The sequence below is a fragment of the Hetaerina americana genome, unplaced genomic scaffold, assembly GCF_022747635.1.
Source record: "Hetaerina americana unplaced genomic scaffold, ioHetAmer1.1.p SCAF_21, whole genome shotgun sequence".
In the NCBI taxonomy this organism is placed as follows: Eukaryota; Metazoa; Arthropoda; class Insecta; order Odonata; family Calopterygidae; genus Hetaerina; species Hetaerina americana.
In genome coordinates, this window is record NW_027286775.1 from 170,061 (window position 1) to 186,750 (window position 16,690).

A 16,690-nucleotide genomic window follows, 5' to 3' on the forward strand; every position below is an offset into this window, starting at 1 on the left:
TTTGTTTTAGTGAGCTTTAGGTGGAGTATAGCAATTAGGAGTTGAAGAAAATGTTGAAGGAGGAAGTTCCAGGAGTAATCTGAAGCCACAATTTATGAACGATGATATGGGATACAATTCAGTGATTAGAGGGTAAAAAGGTGCAGCTGCGTCCATATTTGTCCACAATAGACAGAGTAAAGGAGGTATGGGAAAAGGGTCATGATAGCGTGCCAGGATGGTAATCAAGCTAGATTTATCAGACAGCTTCAGAATGAAGATGAGATCAAGTAAGTCATTGCCACCACTTTTAAACTACAGTAATCATCACCACAAAATGTGGATTAAAAGTTCAGCTTGTATAGTACAGAAAAAAGCTGGCAAGTTAATTAGTTCATTTTAGATTACCTCATTTGGCATATGAAAGCAACTGGCGCAGAATACATGGGACTCTTATCCGTTGCTTTTCACTTTGATTGTTCAGATCGGCATTCAATTACATTTACTTAATGCTCGGTCGGTTTATGCCAAAGAAACAAAGGAGCCGTCAAAATAATAATGACAAGGCATAATCAAGGGCATAAAATGAAAATTTCCAACTGGGCCCCCATTGTATAGATTTAATCATTCAAAAAATAATGTAAATGATATATATTTGCTTGTTTTTCCAGGGATGAGTACAATCAGCCCTCCATCATTGTCTTTAATCCATTTACGTTTCGATGCGAGCTTCAGTCGACTCTTCATGCGGACTTCTCATAAAATTTACTTTGGAAGAATCTTGAAAACATTAACATTAATTCATGTACCGCACGCTGCTACGCCAATAGCGTCCTTACGAGGTGGAATGAATTTTTGGCCAATCAATAATAATAAATCAAAATAATAATCCGCACAGCATCTGCTTGTCACTGAGGCAGCTGCAAAGGCCTTAAATGTCTTGTGCGGCGACATGGACTAGGTACTGCTTCATTTCTAAGCTGCCCTTACCCTACCATAAGTCCATCAATTCCGCGTACTTTCTACCCCAACTGGCTTGACAAACAAAACATTGTGCAACCACTTCTCCGGCATTTGTTAGATTCCTCCCGAAGCCTTTCAGGTTCCTCGTCTTTAATAGTAAATATTCATTTTAGTCTATTTCTCTATTTACATTCTCCTTGATAAGCACATCCCTAAAAGTCTCCAATAGATACAATGTCATATGACATCCTTTTTCTCATATTTGTACTTCTTAACCAACTTGTTCCAAAACACAAGATTGGTACATTGTTCTATCTCCTGTTTTTAATAAACCTTAATTTCAATGTGTAATTTTTCCTTCCCATTTCTCACAAATCGTTTGACCCATTAACTACATTAATTCTCATCCCATAACAATTTGGTTGATTCCCAAATGGAATTAATGGCTTTAATCCTCAGGCTGTCTGGTAAACTAATGCCTTATCATTTATAATTCTTAAGTTACAAATTTTTTACTGAATTTCATGCAATTCTACAGCTGCTCCCATGCCGTATGTGAAAAATTTGGAAGCATGAGAAGTATGGGTGGCCTCGCGCCCATATACGAGGGTCATCCGGAAAGTAGTACCCGTTCGTGAAATAAAGACACAAAAGTAAATATTAACAAACATAAAAAATTTTATTTGAAAGAGGATACTTTAAACTACTTCTCAACATAATCTCCAAGCAAATTAAGGCATTTGTCATAACGTGTGACAAGTTTCTGTATTCCTGCTGCATAGTCCTTCGCCGCCAGCTCATTGAGATACGGGAGGGACCCATCTTGCACAAATTTTTGCATAATGCAGATGGTGTTTAACAATTTCATGAACAATTGTTCGAGAAACATTGGGAAAATGCTCACAGATGTCATCAATTGTGACGCGCCGATCGTTCCTCACGAATTCGTCAACTGAGCTCACCAGTTGGTCTGTAATGACAGACGGTCTCCCCGAACGCTCATCGTCGTGTGTGTTCCCCCTCCCCATGTTGAAGTTGCGACACCACCGCCGAACAGACGACTCGTCCATTACATTGTCTCCATACACCTCCTTTAATTGGCGATGAATATCACATGGGCGAACGTTTCTTGCATTGAGGAATTTAATCACTGCCCTCACTTCACAACTGGCGGCGTTCTCAATTTTTTTAAACATTGTAAACAATCACAGAAACAACACAGGCAATGCTAGCGTCACGCAACTTGGCTCAGAGAAGGCAGGCAAGCCACTGAAGCTATCTGACCTCGTCCAGCGGCTACTCGCGTCGTCAGCACTTCATGCGGCACGAACGGGTACTACTTTCCGGATGACCCTCGTATCTATATCTACACATTCCTTCTCCCCATCTGCTTATCCTCGCGTGTAATCAAGCATTGTTTTAAAGTCCTCGCACACTTGCGTTTCCCTATTTTTGGAATATGGACCCACACCAATCTGATTACATCTACCTGCCAAATCCTTCCCTTAAACGTGCTACCATTTATTCCATATAAATACATCCTAATTTTTCTATACACTTACATGGCTGCAAAGGAATATTAACCAATCCCAAAAGTTTTATTTGTTTTCATTTCAGCGAACTGTCCTTCCATCCTGCAAATAAGTATGCCTGGATCTAAGCTATCCTCCTCAACATCATACTTTTAACATCCAAATATTTTCGCCTGCCTTCTTCAAATTATAGCTACTAAGTGTACTCTTTCTCTATTTTTGGTGCATTAATTTTCCTGCCACACTGTCTAGTCTGGATCGACTCTCCTATCTTCCTGGCAGTGCTTTCACTCTCCTGCTAAGGGCGTCCATTTCACTCTTTGTGTAACCACACCTCACGTTCATTTTTCCTTCTCATTTGTTAATTTTATGTTTTCATTCACTTGTTAGCTATACCTGTATGTTCGCTCTAAATATTTTCAATAACGCTTGCCTCATAGTGATCCCATCGATCTACCAGATCGAAGTACTATTCCCGGTAAGCGGGTTTCGACCGCTGCTTTCCGTGATGCATTACCAGATATTAATTTAGTTGACCAAAGAGGAAATCTGGATTTATATAAGACGCTAATGGACGAAGTTAAATGACCGTTAAAGAATCGGCCATTGTTGGTATTAACTTCAGAGCTTTTGCTTTGATTGTGTATGCATCTCGTTTTTAAGTTTATTTAATTTAGTTTAACCGATTCGAAGAGGTACGAAGGTAAATTTAAGTATTTCTACCTCTTTCCTATTACCTTATTTTAAAAATACACCTTGGGCTGTTCATTCAAGGCGATTTTAAGCGCATTTAATGTGACGCGATGTTTAAATAGATAAAATACGACCACGCAAGGTTTCTATAATATATTTGCAAAATATTTTTGATAAAGTTTCAAAATTCCGTGTTTCATTTAACTCCTAGATAACAAAGTCTCCTTCACTTCACACTTCGTGGATTATTTATTCCTGCAAATTCAATTTGGTGCTTATACCCCACACCTTCACCTGTGGAGTCGACCGTGGTGCTTTCTTCTATCGCCATCGTACGCCCATCTCGTGCAGCTCCGTCGCCGCCCTCCATCTCCAAGGCACCCGCATACTACACCTTCCAATTTCCATATTAAACACCCGAAAATCCACTAAAAATAAAAAAATCAACTTCCATTACCACATTAAGGAAGAAGCCAAGTTCATGGTGGGAGGTGAAGTAAAAGGAACCCTTTTATTACCTTATTTGTGTGTTAATGCTGTTCGACGGTTCAGATGAGATAAATACCATAGCATATACGTCATAGTAGGCATAGCTCTGAATTATACATTTCATGATAGCAAATCTGGTTTTTCAATTCGCAACTATAAATGCCTTGTAGCGAAACATCCAATGTCATGCAGTGGCATGTAGATGACCGACTTCCGCGGCATGACTTTCCTTCAAGTATTCGTCGTAACACGCCAGGAATAAGTGTTTTACCTACTGTTGACGAAATGACAGGGATTTCATATGTTTTGATTGTATCGCCTCAACTCTTTCCAACTATATCAATATCGTTCATATTTTAGTATTCCAATATATTCCAGTATTCTCTTTGAAAATCCTACCTAATCTTCAAATTTGATCTTCATTTGTGGGACAAATGCTATCGAATACCTACTTTTAACTACCTTTCGCTAATTATTCTCAATGTGGACATTGTCATTCCCTGTGTTTCTGTCAAACAAGAAGTTTCCGTTGACATTTAGCTATGCTTATATGCTCGTTAAAGTTTTTTCCCATGAAGCGATATCTTTTATCTTTTTTAGAATTGAAATTTGTCATTTATTTCCAAAATCTGTTCTCCACTAATGGATTGCTGGAATTAAGTTTAAGGCTTCGAAGTTACCATAGCAATATTCTCATATTATTTAATGACCTTTGATAAGGGAGCTGAATCCCCGTCGTAAAAAATAACAAAATCGACAACAGGGTTGACTGCTTTTTCAAATTCGGGTTATTTTCTCTGACCATTTTATGAGGCTTGAGACAGTGTGTTTAATTCCTTTCGAGGGTGAGATCCGATTGGAAGTATCTTTAACAGCTGTCGTCATTTAAGATCGAGGAACCCTCATTCGTTGCTAAATGCAAAGGGCTTCACAACTCGATTCGTTGTGTAGCAATGAAATACAGGTAACAAATTCTCTTGTACAGCCACTTCGGTTCCAGTAAGGTGAATTAGCCGTACGCCCTTCCTCTCCCTATGCCGTTAAAACCCATCTGCAATACCGTTTTCAAAAATGCAATGCAAAAATGCTGTATAAGTAAATCCTGAATAAAATTTCTTGGGAAAATGTTTTTCAATGTATCAATTTTATATATCTGAAGTTATTTTTATCGTCAAATAATAGGATTCATTTTATTCAATAAGTCAATTCCAATTTTTATTTGCTAATTGGCAACTTTACCGTCATAATGTGAACACAAAGTCTACAACATAACTTTGGGATAAATTTGGCCTGTTAAGTTTTATTTAATATTCCATTGTGCGTTAACGATAATCTAATTTAAATCATGACGGCAGTTGACACTAAAAAACGATGAGTATTTATATATCGGTAGATTTTTAGTTACAGCAATTTTTTCGGCAGGCCTTGAAATGCGGTTCAACGCACTTCGCCGGAATTAAGGAGCAATTGAAGAACACATGGAAATCAATCCGATGAAAGTAAAAATTAGAAGTGGTGCGCTTGAGGTTACCAAATTAAATGTTTCACAGATCTTGCAGCAGTTTTATTGAAACAAATGCTTACTCTAAGGTGAATGCAACGATAGAAAACACCAAATTTATAAAAAATGAAATTTAATATGGTTTGGAATGAATGTTTGCTTGTAGGATAATCCGAAACTAATTCAATTGGGCAGATTTTAGTTGTGATTCCTCAATGTAAATCAATGACATTTTAGTGTAAAGTGACATACGTTACGATCCAAAAGAAGTAAGAGTAAATTAGATGTTGAGAATAAACAGTTAGGGAAACCCCCTTTTGTTGAACTTAAATTATTGTAATAAGCAGCAACAATTTGACAGCGGTTCCCCAATGTTTTCCGACGGGAGTGCTGCATCAGTTCAACCCGAGGAGTCCCAGTTTACGGCACCATGAAACGAATTTCAGAGAGCAGTTTGATGGCTCCTCTACAGTACCATATATTCCGGGATACCGTCTGGTATACACTAAGTGGTGCTCCAAATGCCCATGTTTCGAACCGATTGCATATATGAGGCAAATGTGATGAGTATGGATTTTGTCAACAGAGCTATCCGATTGTCAGCTGGTTATTTCTGAATGATCCCACCTCCGTGTCGAGTGAATCGTTTTGAATGTGCCAAAAAGGAAAATGCTAATTAGCATAATTTATGGCCAAGGCGTCACCTGAAAGCAGTGTTAGTGATGTTACGAAGGTGTACCTCATCTATGGCATTTATTCTTTTAAAATTGCACCGATTAGTCTGTAAATTTCTTTATCTGGAGTAATTGCCGTCAATTCCATTCCAGGTACCTCCAGAGAGTCGCTATCTGGAGAAGATTTGATAGTGCAACAGCGTACTTTTTCCAGATGTTCACTACATGTCCAGCAATTGTTCAAAACACAACTTAATGCAACGGAATATGTAAAATATTCATTAAGGCCGTCTTCATGAAATTTATGACATCTGGAAATGCGTCAAGGGATTGCAGATTACGAGAAGGCAGTGGACGTAATTTAATGAAGAAGGTTTAATCGCTCATGGATAGCTAACCATATAACGACGGATTAAGTTTACTAGCCTAGGAGAGGAGCAACGCGTCAAAAAAAACCATAAAAATCGTCGTCTTTCCAGGAATGTAAACCTGTGTGGAAAAAAGGTTCAGGTACAGGCAGTATAAAATTTAATAGTCGAATAGTACTATTTATGGCCCCTGCTCAATTTAGTTTACAACAGATACGGAATTTGAAAATATGCTCGAATGAGTACCGATTTTATGGGCTAGAGTATTTCTCCAATTATACTCGGAAATAGAGTCGCAGAAATGGTAAGAGGCTATCAAATTATTAAAAATTTACGTAGAACAATCAGCATTTTCGACTACTCGACAGTATTTCAAAGTTAACACCAGAAGCAATTAAATTGACTGATGCTGAAGTAAAAAGTTCAGACACTTTCTAAAAAAAATTTAGCTTGCATAAATTATGAACTTTTTAATAGTGATTATTTATTAGCCGATAAAATTTGATAGCTAAGGAAAAACCTACTGAAAAAATCATCCACGTGCAATGGTAAATATGGAAGTAAAAAACTTTTCACAATATCGCACTACCATAATGAAGGGGCACGGTATTGTTTGCGGAATTAATGAAAACAAACCAATTTGTTCTACGGGAATAAGCTTAACCGTCAAAGGGGTGACTAACGTACTCTGATTAATACAACGAAAATGTAACGAGTAAGGCTTAAAAAGGAAGGAAGAAGAGAGGAGGATTGCACGAGTTTCCTGTTGCTGACCCAAAGAGGTATCATGCACAGCTCGTTGGAACCCATTTTCCGGCATTCGTTCAAAGGTGAAAACGAAGGCCGATGGCCGGTCCATCACGCCCCTCACACAAATCCCACGGATCTGCAGAGAGGGACGTCCTACTGGTACCATGTTACAGCGGTCCCTCTAAACGGGAAACCGCTGCCTTCGGAAAATATTCAGTGGAAGGAACATGAAGAAGGATTCATGATGGAATAGGCAGAAAGAGAGCGATGGAATGATGCAATTTAACAAAATATTAAGTACGTTCCACTTGTACATAATACTTTGTTAAATGACTAAATCTAAAGACATTGGATATAATTCATGATACGATAACATATTAGGCACGCCAATCGTGTGCAAACATTACGATAATGTGTTCATCACATTAAGTGTAAGCTATTACTAAATTAATATCACACCCAAGTCACGTTAAATGTCCTACCTACTTTAATTGCTATAAGTCACTTTAATTCACCCCCCATTTCTCTAAGTGCGCTGGTTGCGTCCCTTAAGCCCCGTCGGGGGCCCTACCGCGGGGTTGGAGGCCTTGTCTCATGCTAGGGGGACACCTACACACTGAACCTGTGACGCACGAGGGGGGAGGGGAGAGGAGACGACTCCCTACCTTTGCCAAACTGCAAGGTCCACTGGCGGCAGATCTCTCTCCATCGGCGATCCCTCGGTGCACACGCATATCACACAAGCACTATGCACAACGAACACACCATAATGACCATGCACCACACATCACAACACCATCACCACTGCTCTTGGGGCCAACACTGGAGTTATCCAACGATGGAGGCGTGAGAGATGCCTTTTCTGCTCAGGAATTGGAGACCTCCGGGAGTGTATGCTTAGCGATTTTTTGTTCATTGTATCGTGTTAGCGAATGCCTAGAGCAGATTGTTCTAGTATTCAAGTCTACATTATTATTGACGTACCATTTTGCGTGCAGAAAGCATGAATGACAATGTAAAAGGTGAGTCTTTGGCTTTTGCCGTTCGGTGCCGATGGGAGTGAACAAGAAGAATGGAATAGACGGGTGTCGGGAAAAAAAATAGAAAATGGAAAATTTTCCCGGTTTTATCATATAACGATGAAAAGAGGAAGGACTCTCCTATTTGAATTGAGTAGAATCGACAAGCTACCATTGGTCATGACCGTGAGGATTACATACTAGCATTTCCTACTATCCCATAGCATGTTGCGCCCAGGGCAGAGCGGAACGATTGACATCAGGAGATACCAAATAATAAGGGAATGCGAAAGGAAAGGTATACAATTTCAAACAATAGACAAATACAGTCACTCCAATGGTATCATGATTAATACAGTAATGAAGCTGCTATGAAGAACAGTAATGAAGAAGCTAGGAAGAGTATTAGCAACCATTAAGGTTACGCAAGAATTTCAATATCTAAGCAATAGGTGGCTCTTGCGCGAGATTATAGCAGTGAACTGAAAAAGTGAATTGAGGGCTCTATTATTCACATTATTATATTACACTGGAAGAAGGAAGAAGCTCCACTCAAATTTGCTAATTTGGTTTTCCTAGTAATGAAAAAATATGCCAACACTTATCGATGGAAAAGGAAAGTGTTTCACTTCATTTTGATTTCGAGAAAAAACCAACAGGAAGGAGGTTTAATTTCGCTGTTGAGGCATAGTCAAGTAATGAAAGAAATTATTTTTCCGGTGTAACTGTCACAGCTGGCCAGGGGGAGACCAACACTGACAGGAGAAGAATAGGCTAACGCAGAGCGAGAGCGGGAGAGGAGAGAGGGAACGCGAAGGTAGTTTGGGGGTGGAAGTAGCGGACATGGACCGAGGGCATAGTGCAAAGTGAAGGAAGAAACACGGCAGTGATGGGAACCGACACTTCCCAACAGTCACCACGACGACGACAGCGAAATGCTATTGTACTCTCAGGTAAGATAAAAAATATTTGGATGTTGTTTTATGATTGACTGAAGCCATTGCCGGGGTAACTCCATTATAATACTTTATTGGGTAAATCAATTGACTTTTTTAACTGATGAAGTAATGGTTTGTCCGACTAGTAGTCTTGAAGTAGTATTGGAATAGTAAAGATAATCCAACCGAGATACAATTGGCTAAGATATGCGATAAACTGGCAATTGACAATCCAGGCGGAAACCAGCGATTTTAGATTGAGCAAATTCATTCCTGGGGTTTAAATTCAGTTTGAAAAACTATTCGAACTTTAGGAATAATGGAAATGAAAGATCTGCTTGATATTCAAAAAGAATTCCGAAGGCCCTATCAATGCACGTGCGGACTGCGAGGGCAGAGGGCGCAGTTGACTGTGAAAGTGGTTTCTACGAAAATTGTTCATTGAAATGTACGAGAGAAATGAGAACAGACGGCGTAGGGAATGGAACCATTTTAACCCAACTAGTCAACATTCTGAGCTGGTGATTCGGAACCTGGTTGAGTGAAACACCGAATGCATTTCAGCGAGTAAAGAAAATGCCAATTTTAACGAAGCCGCATTCCGGAACAACCAACATAAGTTACTTCAAATTTAACCCATTTGTTCACCACCAACCAACCCACGACAAGCCGAAAAATAATGCGAACCATCTACGATCTACAGAGGTGGATTATGGTCAATGTACAATGAGTGGAGTGTTAAGTGTATTTTCACCTCTAAAAAAGAAAAAATTATCAATGAACAGCAGAAAAATAAAAAGTCAAAATAGGAATAAAATTTATTAGTCTAATGATTATATTTATATCAATCTCGTGAAGAAAGATTTGAAATTTGGAGGCAATTACTTCAATTACTAAATATAGGCAATTCAATCACTTACCTCTTCTCCGAAGGATGAAGGCCCCTACACTCTTCTGCCCAGGTGGCAAATACGATGTTTCCGGCTAAAACTTTCGGGAGCTAACACGAACGCCTTCCTTCAAACAGCATTGGTACGAACAGAAAGGTTTAAAAAGTGATGTGCGCGCCTTTATAAAGGGAGCAGCTCGGGGAAAGGGGTGGGCGGGAGGGGAAGTAAAGTATGGGCGCTAGAATGAAAAATGGAGGGGTTTCGTTGGGAGGAGGTAAAATGGATGTACCGATGGTGGTAGGAGGAGGATCAGCGAGCGCAGGCGGTTAACTGGGGTTGAGGGTGGAGATGGGGTTAGCCAAAACCAAGGAAGACAGCGGCGAGTGGGCTGGTCGCCGTGTCAGCGGTGTTTGCAAGGGAGAGAGAGTTTGGTGATTGGAGGGGGGGTTGAAGGCGCGCCCAGAGGTGGAATGTGGCCTTCCCCAGAGATCGAAACGGTTGCCCACAAAAAGCAAACGGGGCTTCGTTCACTCGCATTTACCTCCTCCCCTTCCATCTACAGGCCAATTCACAGGTCAACCTTAAGTCCCTAGTCGTGGGTACGGCCTGCGGTGACTCCGAACTTTTCGCGCGTTCAAATCTCATCCTCCATCGCCTAGATAAGACTCCCACCGCTCCTTTTTGGAGAGTGTTCTGATTATTTTATATTTATGATTTTTATATCGTTTCTTGTTCCGCATAGAAACGGAATATATAGAAATCTGACTAAATTATTGTTCTGAAGAATCAATGAATATATTTAAAATCTGAATAAGTTAATTCGGCTGACCGATTAGGGTGGGCTTTAGGAGGATGGCGTGGGGCAATAGAAGGTTGAACGAGGGAGATGGAGGAATGACAAAATAACGTCGGAGAAATTGCTGAAAACACATTGATTGAAATCCCAATGTTCATTTTTTAGGTGTGCAGATTCATTGATAAGCAAAAAACAATTCGTTTCTCACGATTTCTATAAAAAACTGCGATCGAAGAAAACAATATGCTGACATTATTGAAAAAATTGAAATTGCTGAATAGCATCATCAAGATAACCATGAACACAACATCTTGGAAAAATGGCATTATATGGACGATTAAAAGTATTCCAATTTTCTATTCAGAGAGGAAATGTCTTTTAAGATATGCTCACTCTAAAGGAGTGAACCTTTATAAGACGCCTTGGGTATTTTTCCATTCCTTTAAATCTTAGGCCTGCTAATTTAGGCTTTCACGGGAATTTTATTGAATCGATTGAATAACTGCTCCCTTTAGATCTTCCTTGAGTAGACAAAATTCACTCCCTCGGGTCCAAGTAACACGTTGGCTATTCGACTGGCTTTCTTTAGTACGAATCGGATTTCCATTCATGACAGTCGGTTGTTTACTCAACATTTATCAGTCTCCGACAAAGTGTACTAATTTTATAGCAGAATAGGATGTGGGAATGTGAGGAATTTAGGAGAGACGAGCTATTTATTCCGTGAATGTGTCAATTCAAAACCTACCTTCAACGGTTAATCACGAATAATTTTTGTTATTAGGTAATGTACACGTTAAGGTAGGTATTCCTGAGACTCAGCTAGCAACTAAATACCTACTGAGAAAACACAATGGAGCATTCAACTCCGCATCAAGTCCCTCTTCATCTTTGTGTTCTTCCTTCCTACCTTCAGCCCGTCGAACATCACTATATAATTCCTGACCTTTCCTTGTTAGCTTAAAATCATCTCCTCCATTACAGTCTTCAACACCCAACCGATCATTCATCACTGGCTTCATCCATATCTCCTTACTCCTTAGAATTCCCCCAACAATCCCCTATTCTCACCCACCATACCTAGCACTTCTTCACTTGTTTTCTTTTCGGTCCATTTCACCTTCTCCATCCTCTTCCAAACCCACATTTCAAAAGCCTCCAATCTACTTCTATTATTCTGCTACCAACGCCACGTTTCCATGACATACACTCCATATCAAAGTACATCGACGAGGATTTTCTTAACATCCTTAATCAACATCCCTGTCATCTCTTACTTAACTCCCTCCTTCTTGGGAAAGCTTCTTTGCATCCTGCAATTCTTTTCCTTGAATTATTATTACTTGACCACTTTGGTCCAAAACACTTCCAAGACACATTAACTGTTCCACCCACTCTAGTTTTTGCCCTCCTATTTTAATGGTTAGCTTGGCTTTTTTCTTTCTTGAAAGTTGCATAACCTTAGCTTTAATCAGTTAGGTTTGCTGATGACCAAGCTCTGATTCGTCAGTCAACCAAGGGGTTGCAAGCATTGCTGAGTGAAATGATAATTCAGTGCGGCAGATATGGGATGAGAATATATATTGATTCAACAAAGGTAATGCGATTCTCTAGAAAGAAAAAGGCTAAGATTTATATTAAAGTAGGATGGAAAAAACTAGAGCAGGTAAAACAGTTTACGTATCTCAGAAGTGTTTTGTACCAACACGGTCAAAGTAGTAGGGACGTAAGAAGAACAACTGCGCTAGGCAAAGAGGCTTTCACAGGGGGAGAGTTTTGACTGAGACATTGAGTAGGGATACCAAGAAAAGACTCGAGCAAATTTTGATATGGAGCGTAGCTATGTATGGCGCGGAAACGTGATCATTGAAGCAGGAGGATAGACGTAGACTGGAGGATTTTGAAATGTGGGTGCGGAGAAGAATGGGGAAGGTGAATTGAACAGGGAAGAAAACAAATGAGGAAGTACTTGGTATGGTGGGCGAAAGGAGGGGTTTGCTGGGAGAATTACTATGGAGGCAGGATGAAGGGGGTTCTAACCGGCAGTGGGATGTTGAAGACTGTAATAGGGGAGAATGTTAGGCAAACGAGGAAGGGCAGGAACAGGATAGGGATCTTTAACGGGATAAAGGAAAGAAGAAAGTACTCGGAGATGAAGGGGGACCTGATGTGGAATAGGATACTGGATTGCGTGTTGTTAGGAGCCACAAAATCAATATTTGATAATTGAGTCCATGCAAAACATACCTTAACCGGTAGATTATTTAAAAATAATAATAAACAACTTACGCACCTCCAGGCTAAATGGATGAGCATATATTCGTGCCAAAGATGCTCTAACTTGACGGCGTGATTTTTTAATAACATTCGTAACATGAAAATGGGCCACGCTGTATGTATAACCTTGTTTCATTAATGCTGATTCTCATCCCATATTCCTACATGAGGAACCGATTAGGAAAATATTGGAAAGATTTATCAACAAAAGATAAAGTAAGAACGGGGATAGTAACGGAAAGGAATGGCATGTAACTCATATTTTGTATTTTGTAAAATTAACGAAATTGTATTGGGGGTTTAAACATAAGGCACCCCAAAAAACTGAAATTGAAACAATAAATATCCCGATCCTGCTCGAACGGGCCCAATTATTATTATTATTATTATTATTTATCTCACAGAGTTCCAAAATCACTCAGCAATGCTTGCAGCCTCGTGGCTAACTGACAAACTAGAGCTTGGTCAAGAGCAAACCTAACTGATTTTTCGTATTCACCTCCGATTATCATACCTCCCTCTAGTTCTTCCCATGCCTCTTTAATCATTTCCTCCACGTGTAGGTGAAACAGCACTGATTGCGAATTAGCGTTCTGTCCCTCAAATATATTCCTATTTTCTGCAATATACTCGTACTCATTGGTCTATCTTAGTTCACTCTATCAAATGCCTTTTGGAAATTTGCGAAGCAGACAAATATGCCCTCAATATATTCTATACTCCTCTCGATTATTAATCTCATTACTGCAATGGCATCACGCGTACATCTCCCCTTCCCAAACCCAAACTAATCATCCCCTAAGTAATCATTTGCCCAACTCCGTGTCGTTTTTTTTATGATCCTGAGAACAACTTTAGCTACGTGGGATACCAAACTTATTGTCATTTTGTCCTCACATCATGTAGCCTTTACTTTTTTGGGAATAGGAACTATCACTCTATTCACAAAGTCTTCCGGCCAGATTCTTTCCCGAAAGATACCGCGAGTCAGTCCATATAGACTCTTCCTCCCAAATTTTCCTAAAAATATCAGTAGTTCTGCAGAATTATTGTCAACCCCACGGCCTTATTTGATTTCATCTCCCTTAAAGCTCTTTCTATCTCTTGGTCGAGAATGGCTTGACCTAAGGTATCTTCATCTATGCCATGGTCCTGTTTTAAGTATAAACTTATTGAATTAAGTTCTGTATCATACAGTGCTTCCATATATTCCTTGCATCTTTTCTGTGTATACTATTATGGCAACCGATTTATCTCTAGCGGTAAGCACAGATCATCCCTTGTTACTTCCCGATAGAGATTGCGAAGGAATTGCGCGAAGATCGTTGAGCACTTCAGGTGTTGTGACAGGTGTCGGGAAAAAAATAGGAAATGCTGACTTTTTCCGGTTTTATCATATAACGATGAAAAGAGGAAAGACTCCATTTTAATTCAGTAGAATGGACAAATTACCATTTGTCATGACGAAGAGAATTACAGCCTCCTATCGCATAGCGTGTTGCGCCCAGGGCAAGGCGGAACGGTTGACATCAGGAGATACCAAAGAATAAGAGAATGCGAAAGAGAAGGTTTACTGTTTCAAAAATCAGACAAATACAGTCACTCCAATAGCATCATGATTAATACAGTAATTGAATAATCCAGGAAGAGTAATAGCAACCTTTGAGGCTACGCACGAATTTCAATATCTAAGAAATGGGTGGCTCTTGCGTGAGATTATAGCAATGAACTGAAAAGGTTAATTGAAGGCTATATTATTCAGGATAAGATGCTATACTGGGAGAACGGAGAAATTCCACTCAAATTTACCAATCCTCTGGTCTTCGTGGTAGTTAAAAAATATATCCCAATACTAATCAAGGGCGAAAGGAAAGTTTTTCACTTAATTTTGAATTTGAGGAACAAACCAACAGGAAGGAGATTTAATATCGGTGTAGCATAGCCAAGTAATGAAAGAAATTAAATTCTATTTCGGGTAAAACTACCCCAGCGGGCACGAGGGAGACCAACACTGACAGGGGAAGGAGAGGTTAACGGAGAGCGAGAGCGGGAAAGGATGGAACAGAACGCGAAGATAGTGTCTGGGTGGATGCAGCGGAGGGCATATCGGAAAGTGAACGAAGAACTCTGGGCGGAAGACACAGCAGTGATTGGAAGGGCGACTTCCCAGTGGTCACCACGACGGAGACAGTGAAACGCTCAAGTCAAACAAGAATTATTTAAACGCGGTGGTTCGATTGGCTGAAGCTATCACTCCATTATAATACTATATTGGATAAATCCTGAGACTTATCTAGATGAAGTAATTGACATGACAGGCCTTTGAAGTAGTACAAGAATAATAAAGGTGTTCCGACCGATATGCAACTGTCTAATGTGTGTAATAGACTGGCAATGGACAATCCAGGCCGAAACCAGCGATTCGTGCTGGAGTAAATTGATTCCTGGGCCATTAACTCAGTTTGGAAACTATTAGAACTTAAGGAATTACGGAAATGAGGGATGATTTTCTGCAAAGAGTGATAGTTCCTATTCCCAAAGAGGTAAAGGCTACATCATGTGAGGACTATAGGACAATACGTTTGATATCCCACGCAGCTAAATTTGCTCTCAGGATCATCAACAAAAGGATGGAGTGTAGGGCAAGTGATTACTTAGGGGATGATTACTTTGGGTTTAGGAAGGGGAGAGGCACGCTTGATGCCATTGAAGTAATAAGATCACTAATTGAGAGGAATATACATTTTAGAATACAATCAGGATGTATCTGCCTGTTTCGTAGATTTCGAAAAGGCGTTTGTTAGAGTGAATTGGGAAAAACTATTGAGTATGTTGCCGAAAATAGGAATAGATTGGAGGGAAAGTCCGCAACCTGTATATGTCTCAGTCTGCTCAGTTGCGAGTGAGGAACGGAGAGGCCGGCAAAAAGACAAGGGTTTTCATTTTTTAAGGCACTTTTTAAAATAATCTGTCTATCTCTTTAGAATTGAATTTCTCACGTGTGCCCCTGCTCATCTCCTGAGCTACCTCTTACGGAGCAAGTTCAGGCTTTATATGATTCGGCCGAAGCCTCATTGAAGCTGCAATTTTGACGGGATTGGGTAAAGAGGAAAATTTCCTCCTAGTCCGCATTCCAATATTTTCCACAATCTCCCATTTCAATGCATGCGTCTCCATTTCCCCCGAAACTGCCTTCCATATTCTCAGACCAAGTCTGAAAGTGGTGGGTTTAACTTCAGGGAGCCCCTACTTTTCTCCAAACACAGTTCTGCGTTGCCTGCTCCCAGGAATTTAATGGCCTCAACCTTTTTGTTTCAAAGCCGATTGGAGACACATATAGGCTTGTACATACAACTAGAAGTTATTGTCTCTTAACTCTTTTTTATTTTTCATGAATACCTGGAGTAGAACTACAAGCTAGTACCACACGGGCGAGCTAGGGTATTCAAGGTAGTAGCTACACATATTACAGGTTACGTATATTATCTTAGCACAGTATTATATACGTGAACTTTAACATGAGAGCCTGTTCTAGCACACGGGTGTACTACGACGCCTAAAATATCCTCCCCGTTGCCATTAAGAGGAGGAATAGAGAAGCGGAAGGAGACTGAAATTTAAAGATGATGAGAAGAGAGGAAATGGAAATGAAGAGATATCAAACCAAAGGCTTCGTCATTCGTTTTTATAAGACCATGATAATTTTATAAAAATTTAGTGGTTTGTATTATCTAAATTGAAATGGCAATTCTAGAAAAAATAAAGATCTAAAGAATGTCAAGTGAATATTTCAGAATTATTTTTCCCTAAAGAGAGAACTG